At 42.1% G+C, this 9,350-nt stretch overlaps 1 protein-coding gene across 1 annotated transcript in view; it reads right to left on the reverse strand.

Annotated features, from left to right (window-relative positions):
* The window catches only part of CRACD (capping protein inhibiting regulator of actin dynamics), a 327,835-nt gene extending 325,673 nt beyond the window's left edge, over window positions 1–2,162 (reverse strand). Inside the window, exon 1 of the mRNA XM_078678163.1 lies at window positions 1,996–2,162. The gene's annotated coding sequence lies outside the window, so the exon portion shown is untranslated. The remainder of the gene's footprint in view (window positions 1–1,995) is intronic.
* Between the last annotated feature and the right edge of the window lie 7,188 nt (window positions 2,163–9,350).

The raw sequence follows: 9,350 nt of genomic DNA on the forward strand, positions 1-9,350 counted from the left end.
AAAAAGTAATTATTTTCTATCCAAAAGGTTAAGTTACATGGGCATGTATTATTGCACGAGTAACATGTCTGCGCCGCATCACATAGATTGCAATAATGCTAGTGCACATTAGCACCAACATTCTGGGCTACATAGTTTGCACGGCTGCAATTTCCTGGCGGCACTGTCTGAGTGGTGAAAAAACTGTTGTTTGGTTCAAATGTCCCTGCAACACTGCATGACACTAGTCCAATAAATGTAGTTTGCCACCTTTCAGCTCGTATACAGGACAATATCATGTTTTCAGAATACAATTAAAGAAAATCCGACAAGCAGACTAGTAAGAGATCACTTTTACAGTGCTCAGGTAATCGCGGGATACACAGGCTTGCAAGAGTTATCATAAGTCACTCCTCATCCCACAGGACCATTAGAAAACCTTTCATGGCAGCAGAAAAAAAATCAAAGTGGCCTTTGAACCAAGGAAAGCTGAATCTTTCATATAAAAAAGGTCTTACACATGACAAATTAACATTTGTTTCCAAATGTATAAATTAAGGCCCCTAATTCTTTTCCACACAGAGCAAAACGAGCTTTGGACTGATGTGTTAGGAGTCAGAGGTCAAAAGATCAAGTCCAGCTGTGTGCTGGTGACTGAAGTTCAATATATTGCAATTCTTACCACTAAAATGGGAACAGAACACAGTACTTTGTACATACAAGTGTTGAATGGAAGCTGGGGCGCCTGGGGGTATTTTTGTGGTTTAGGTGAGGTGCATTTTTTTGCAGCCCCCTCTTCTTATTAACCTCCAGGCAGCTATGCCCTTGTCCAATAGATTCATAATAGTGATCCCCAGCAGAGGACGCTGTTGGCAATAACTTGTGTAGCCAATACATAGAAACTTGTATTATTAGTGAGAAATACACCCGAAGACAGGATGGATGTACTCTTTGAATTTTTCCTACCCCACACTCTCCTGATGGGTGGTGGCCATTTCCTCTCCCAACTAGAGAAATAAGTCGATGCTGTGACAGGGAATGAACACTCGCCTCTCCATCAGGGAACCACACTAGCATTGGTTTCATTCCATGTAGGATCAAGCTCCCTCTACAACACATTACAAGTCACTGAGCAGTTCCCAGGGCATGTAGAAGAAAGAGGCTGAAGGCCATGTTCCTTTAAAAAATCAAATATCTCAGAGGTGACTTGGTATTTTATTCCATATGCTACATGAGCAAATCTTTCTCCTTTCACCCAAACATTAAATCCTTCCTCTCTTGCATGTTCATTTGAAAGATATAGTATGGGAGGAGATATCTCGAATAAATGTGGAATCCTTAGTGCAATAATAAGCAAGCCAATAAGCAGCTACTGTTTTGAACATATTATAAGCAGCTTGGTATAAGTCGTTTTCAAAAACTGTTGGAATTCAGAAAGTGCTGTAACATGCAGAGAGACCGGGCTCTTGTAATGAGCTATAGCAGCTAAAAACATAAACATATTGGCATTAAAGACTCCTCTCTAGTAGTGACTGCTCATCTTCAGGGAAGAATTGAAACGCTTGCTCTGCCTTTCAGATTTATACAGCAACTATAATTGTGCTCCTTGACTGCAGGTAATCTGACCACTCAACTGTAATAAATTATTACAGTACAGTAGCTACATCATTTCCTTATTACAGACGACTGAAGCAGTCACATCTAACCTATAATAACAAAGTTAGCAAAAGATTTGCATACGTGTATTGTAGCCTTCCATGTATTACAGACATAATAACGTCAGCTTTTGCATTTCTCTCCCCTCCTTTTTCGCCTTTCTCTCATTCTCTCTAAGCCTCTTTTCCAGTGACTAGATTGGTTACCACTTCGTTTTCTGCCAGGCTAACCTTAGCACATGTTATACCTTACCATCGCTAGATGGACACTACAGCTAGCTGCTCTACTCAAATAAAGAAAATACATATCTCATGCCATTTTTGTCTTACAATAAAAATGTTTAAAAAAGTGAGAACTCACATCTCGACGTCTGTCGGCTCCTTCAGTTCTCAGTACTAAAGCGCACAAGTCGTGGGATATTTCTCTCCCTACACAGCCATTCAAGATCAAGTATTCTTAGAAACAAATGCTTAAACAGAGCTGTCAGCGTTTTCAGCAGCATTCCTGACAGAGAGCACACAAAGGCCGTTGTTTTTCCTTCGTTTATCACAACTGGACTTAGGCGCAAGGGTTCAGAGCCGGGAAACAGGAAGTGCCCTGGGTTCAGAAATCATGTTCAGTGAGAAAGCACTTTACAGATGTACCCGGGTGCAGACACGAGCTTCGGGGAGACACTCCTTACAGGCAGATGTGCCCGCTTGTACTGCAACCCAGAGGAGGCGACAGTGAACTCGGCTTCTTCCCTTTGTCCATAGCACGGACTTCCCAGTCGGTTTCTGCTTCTGTTTTATTCTATCCAAAACTATTTTCTGCATCTAAAATATGTCATTTTCATTTTGAGAAGGCTGCAAGCCACTCGACATCCAATTTCTCCTGCATTCATAGAAGCGGCCGGCCCCACCCATTTGCTGCTTGTACAATAACTCCCCAAGGGATAGACCCCCCCGCCCCCCACTTAATATCTGCACAAATAGCCCAGTCCACGGAGAGGTGACCCCCCCTTGGTGGCAATTTGCGCCTCCTAACGCTGCGCTTAATTGATAAATTGTTAACCTCATGAATAGCCCATTTGTCTGAACATATTCATTGCATGGCTGGATCGCTTGAGAGGGTGCTTGGGCTGGCATTAAATATTTGTCACGTGTTTAATGACGCGGTCGGATCCCTACCATCCACACCTTATCTCAGGGTGAGTCAGCCTTAGTTTCCTCTCATTGTGCTCAACTGTACATGAACAGAAACACCTCCCACCTGGCCAGCACATTGGGCCTTTTTTTTTTTAAGTTAGAGCGAACCTTCCAGTTTAGTGAGCTGTCAGAGGGTGTTTGAGCACAGGTGTTTTCATCCACAAGTCTGAGCAGTGGACTTTTCCCACCTAGTGCTTTACACGAAGACGGAGTTTGGCATCTCAGCTCCCAGGGGTTGGGTTGAAAGTGGTATAAACATGGTCGATCGAGAGATACATTTCCGATTGGTATTAGTTAAGGAGCATAGAATTTGCATTACGTGAACCTCTGCCTAGAGTGGCAGTGGGAGAAAAAATAATGGGCTGGATTGCTACCCGAAGTTATTGCAACTGGTTAGATTTTTTACAGCCATTCATCTTACCACCTTTTGGGTGTTTGATTGCCAGCAGTACACAGGGAAACCGGAGACTGGCACAGCTTTCCAACCCTAATACTGACAATGTTTGTGAATTCCAAAAAGTAGTACATTTGCACCCATTCAAGGAGTACTTCTATGGGTGCAGATTTACAATTTCTTTTGTAAACCAGTCACTATATGTGCCTGATTCACAAAGGTACTTGAAAGGACAGTGGTACTGAGCTAGGTGAAATGGCTCCACTCAGAAAAATCGCACATATATTAGTTTCAATAGATCCTGAATTGTGGCTGGTGCTGTAAGGTGAGGAGAACCACCAACCTCCCCCAAAATTGCAGCCAAGGCCATTGAATACACAAACGAAATCCTCATCACACGTCTGTAGTGTATCTAAACATTTATCTGCACATTGTATGCATAAATATTAACACAGTATTTTGAGTTTCTTGTTTTTTTTCTTTATTTTTATAGTTTCTCTTCAGTCGACACTTGTTTTGTTACATACACCAAGATAGTCAGATCTGGCTCTGCATTAGAAGATCACAACTCTTTAAAGGTGATAACTTGGAGAAATAGTTTTATTGCTCCAAACCTTCCATTCATGCACTGTACAACACTCATCTAGTGTATGGGTTGTTTTACATTTTGTCTAGGCGTAGGATTTTTTGTATGAGCCATTTATCAGACATTCAGTACTTTAATGCCCCTTCCTCCTGCTCCCGGGACACTTATTTTCTTCTGCTGCCCAGCAGCCCTGCTTTTACTCCTGCCCGGGCACCACATCTCTGTTGCGGAGCAGTGCTCATATCTTGAGTGTGCCTAGCAGCTTTTCTCACCCGCCACCAGGACCACTAATCACACAATGAGTCAGTCCAGGAGTGCTTTCCCTTGCCAGACGACTTATGCTGTTAAGTGTGCCTGACAGGTTCCTCCAGCTGCACACAAACATTGGCAAAGCCTGGGTGTGGCTTGTATATCAGAATACGAAACAGATATTTTGGCTTGGCAAATGCTTATCATTACAAGATATGAATGCACGAAAGTTTGTTTTCTGTTGAGTGTAACACTGTACATGTTTTACCCACTTAAGTGTGGCACTTCTTTGAAATTCAACATCACTAGTTAGTAGTTACCAATAACATGTCAGCTATGGACTGCTGAAGGGGCATAACTTCTTGCTCTGTGTTTTTAATACACCTGTGATTCATGCTATTCAGTAACAGCGAGTACTGAGATGTCAAAACAGGGAGAAAGAAATGACATAGTACGTGCTTCATTCGTTGCTTAATATTGTTTAGTTTGAAGAATACATGGTTCTTTTCCTTGCAGCATAATTTGTCAATCCTACCACATAATGAGGTTCCTGAACGCCTCGTGTTCACAGCGGTCACATATATGGTGTTCACAACATTCGGTGCTGAGGGTTTCTTTCACAAGAGTGAAGTTATGCAGTGAACTGACATCGGTTTAAGGAGGGTACACACATTTCAAAGAACTGTAAAAATATGTACACACATTTCAAAGAAAGATTCTGTTGGGGGTTGTTCTTTCACAGAGGGCTACACCCCCATTATTACAGCACAGAACACCCTCGCACCTCGGGGAGGGTTTTACTTATGTCACTCACTCAAATCCATGCACAGGTTTTGAAGTCACAGCAAAGCCACGGCAAACCCAGTTTAAAGAGACAGAATCCATGCATTATCAACATTTGGCGCTTTTAATTATGCTCATTTAAGCAAGTGACAATAATGCACGGTGGTGATTACAATGATGCCCAATAGGAGGAATGTGAACAACATACCAGACTGCAATCCCCTAACCTCTAATTACGAGTTGTGTTTGCTTACTTGATGCCTTGCAATGAGTACTTTGTTAACGTAACCTATTGTTCATCGTTTTTTCTCTGCACTAAGAATAGTCTTCTTGCCACGTGGTGAATACGCAACCAAGGAAAGAATGATACCAGCTTGGCAGCACCCTGGCATCTGGGTGTGAGCACCTGTTATGAACAATTCCACACCCTTGGCTCCATTAGATGAGAAATGTGGCATTCAGCCATTCACCTGTCCGCATACCTGCGGACGGGGACACTCCACCCTGGCATTCCACTCCTCTCTGCTCTAGATTTCTGCGCAGGCGCGGTGGTTGTCAGGCCGCCTTGCTTTTCCTGACCCGCATCCGTATTTAATTGTGCAGGTGGTTGCCGGTGAATCTCTCACTTTTGGGGGCTGGGACTTACTTTTCATCATCACACTTTGGCTCAGAGCTACAGACAAAAGGGCAGGGAAGAAAGAAAGAAGAAGGAAAAGAAAGATAGAGAAAAAGTGACTAAGGAGACAACCTGGGATGAGAAAGAACCAGCAAGAGTGAGTTAAAGAGACTGGAAGTGTAGGCTGACTTGTTATTCTGCTAGTTTGGCATGCGATAGCACTGGCGTTGGACTCCTAAACAAAAAAACTTAGGGCGCCTGCATTTTTCTTTTTTGGGGGAGAAATTAAACACTGATCGGCTAGGTTTAGGTGCCCTCAGTACAAGAACACATTTCCGAAAACAACATTGTTTGTTCTGCTAAGAGGTATTTCTAAAGCATTGCATTTGTATCTGCGAGCCCTGTCCTACAAATAATTGTATATCTTCATGAACAGGTACAACATATATCATGTGCTCTGGCATTTACTTTGAACAACAGGCATACGCCGGAAGGCACCAATCAACTCTTCATTGTTAGAATTTTTCTGTATAATTATTCATCAGCAGTGGAAGCGCCAGCAGTGGATGTCAGTAGTAGATGCATGTATTCTCAATACTGTTTAACTGTATTTCAGGTGCTTTCTAGTAGTTGAGGAGGCCAACTCTCTCCTTGAGATGTCCTTACTTTTTATTTGCAGCACAGAAATATGAAATCTGCTCGGTTGGTTGTGTCTATATAGGCAAACTGGTGATTTCGGGCTCTTTGAGTTTAGCTGGCTCTCTGGCCGGTTCCTGTGGATAGCAGACACTCCTTCTACCTATGTCCTTTTGATGTGGTGGTGCTTGGCTAGAATACATTTTGAAGAAATTGAGGCTGCGTACCGGTCAGGCTACTATAATCAGAAGATCCCTCCTTCACCTTCCTCTTCCAGTTTTCGAGCATCCAGGTCAGCTCACAAATCTGAGTGGGAGACTGCATATGTGTCAGTAATGGAAACAACTAAGAGAAATGCCTCTCTGCCGCACTCAGGTACCTAATCCAAGGCACAGAGAACCATCATTGATTGATGCTTTTGGAAGTTCTTAGAGAATGTACAAATTCCAGGTTCCTTTTCCCTATAAAATGCAGGACTTGGGAAGGGTATCTCAAGACTGCTTTTGACAATTTAATTTCTATCCATGTATGAGCTATTTAGGGTAGACCACATTTCCTATTGGAGCAGGATCAAGATTGATTTACATATGTCTGCTTCCTGTCTGAGGTGGCATGGTGGGTAAAAAATTGATAGACCGTAATTACCAGTGATGGAGAGTAGTTCAAGCTTTCCACCATTCACTTTTTTTGTGAACTTTAGATAAACCATGAACAGGGCATCCAGACACATGCACAGTGCCTCAAATGCAGAGGTCTAGACATGTGCTTGCCTTGCCAGCCTGCAGAACTTAGGAAGAAGAGAGACTGTCCTCTGAAAGCAGAACAACACTCTTGTGGTGAGTTTCACCAGATAAGACTAGGAGAATCCTCTCTTGCCTTTCCCAAGTCTTGGGACACCTGGATGTGATTATTACTGCAGTTTTGCAAGTTCAACCATAAATTAGCGTCTGGCACTGTACAGAAAATGATTGGGAATAATCAACATCCTCATGACCTGTTAGTTTGAAGCAGCTTGGTTGTTTTGGCCATCTGCATACAGTTAGTGCAGTCTGAGAAATGTGACAGGGGGGTCAACCTTCTTTGGTCATCTACTGCCCCCTCTCCTCTGTAACAACCCTGAGGTTAAGTTAGATTTTTTTAGCTGTAGAGGCAGGAGGAGTGTAAAAAGTGCCATCATAGGGTGCTCATAGTTTGGGTTCCATTCAGCACGCACTTCATTCTCTTGCCACAGTTCATTGGAAGAGTCTGTACACATTATCTGGCAAAAGGGCTGGTTGTGGGCAGCCCAGTCTGTAGTTTGGACTGCCCAGTGGTTCCTGCTGAACACCAGTGCTTAATCATCCAGAGGACACTGAAAATTGCCTCATTTAGGTTCCTTCCTTCTCCCAATCCATAACCACCAAGAACCAAGTGTATTTGGAGCTATTAAGTATGGTGAATCCATCAAAGCCAGTGCAACAAGGGTGAGTTCCCATAGGAATTTGCTAATCAAATTATGTTCAGATTTAAAACTAGTACCTAAGCACTTACAAGTGCCATACACTATATGTGTATCACACGAATTGTCTTTTAATTTACAGTATCCCAGTTGGTTTACTTCAAGGCTGGCAAGTGTTTTTGTTTTCTTCCTATATAGTATAACTTACAGTACGTTATTCATTATTTAGTTTTTTTAATTTAATGAATTGCATTGGTTTACACCTGATACCCATTTATCACCTAAAATCTCCTTTAGCCAAGTCTGTGGCCAAAAACAGATGATATTGGCACCTTTAAGGGGTCTTATTCGTGCAGTGTGGATTATGTTACGATGCAACAATTTAGTGTTCCAGTCCCTTTTTGTCTCCTAGTACTTGGCAGTGGAAGACACATTTTCAAAAAAGGTTTATCACACACAACTTCATGATGCTAAACAACAAATAGAACTCAATAACATAGAAAGTCTCATTTATAGTGGGAAAGTAATGAACAGTACTAATTCTGGAGGAGAATCTACTGGCGGAATTTCCTCCACCTATAGGGAATAGTATGGTGGAAGAAGTTTCACTGTGGATTCTACTCAGCATTTAGAAGATCCTTTAGTAATCAAAGGATGTTCCCCTCCCACCAAACATTAGTTCAAGCCCTGAGTCTCTTTGCAGACAATAATATCACAGATGGGGCTGTTCAAACTATGACTTCAAAATGTCAGAGAGGTTCAGATGAAGAAATGCTAGCACCAGTCTTTGGCCTGATAGCATCAAATAATATATTTGACTCATTGTTTACTCCTTAGGTAAATGCAGATTAGTCAGAGGTACCAGCTAGGTAAGCTATGGGTCATCTGCATGCTTCTTAAGTATGTATTCAACAGAAAAGCAGTGAAGAATATATTGGTAACCTATTATTAGTTGTATGTGTCAGACTTGTCATAATATTTTAGAACGTGCCTGACATATTAGAATATTTCTGCTAGGTCATTCTCTGCCTGTCAGCTAGATTGGGAAAAGAAAAGGAAAACTCAGGTGAGAAAATGGCCCTAGCTGGGCAAGGTGTCAAAATTCTGAACACATGCCAGGTGTCATCTCCTTGCTTTACATTCAAATGCATCCTTTGTAAACCCGCTGTTCCATGTTGTTAAAGAAATTATGAGTCTTTAATCAGCACTTGCCGAACAATGTTCACTGCCCGATGGCCTATTCATGTTACAACCTACTCACAATCTCTATTATCCTTCTTGAACTGGGTCTTTGCCCTCTATTTGCAGTGTTCTCTAGGGGGCTGTGATGTTGTCATTACAGAAATTGGTTGCATGTTTTTGTGCATGCGTGCAAACTCCATGCACAAATGACACGTCCTCATCGTAGATTACAAGCTCAGCGTGTGTGCTGATCACAGGAAATACCATCTCCTTCATTCAAAGTTATACAGCAGATCAGGTGACACCAGGTGGTGGTCAGGTTTCCTAATAGCCTCTGATACCAACTTGAGCTCTTTTTTTTTGGCGCATGAAATTACACTGAAACGCCGTACGGTCTGCTCCAGGAGTAAATTAGATTTTATAATTACTTCTAAAAAATAAAGATTGAGTGACAAGGCTACTTTAAAGTGTAAGTGCATTTTGGAAATAGCATCTGGATGTTCAATCCTATACTAAAGCTGGTTGTTCTAAAATGGCAAAGTGTGCACTTTCTTAAGATTCGGACATTTGATCCTGGGAAGGCAGACCATGTGATGAGGAGGATTTATTAAAATTATTCCTGGTAGAACAAAGTCAATGGATTC

Source organism: Lissotriton helveticus, chromosome 2_2, assembly GCF_964261635.1.
Source record: "Lissotriton helveticus chromosome 2_2, aLisHel1.1, whole genome shotgun sequence".
Taxonomy (NCBI): Eukaryota; Metazoa; Chordata; class Amphibia; order Caudata; family Salamandridae; genus Lissotriton; species Lissotriton helveticus.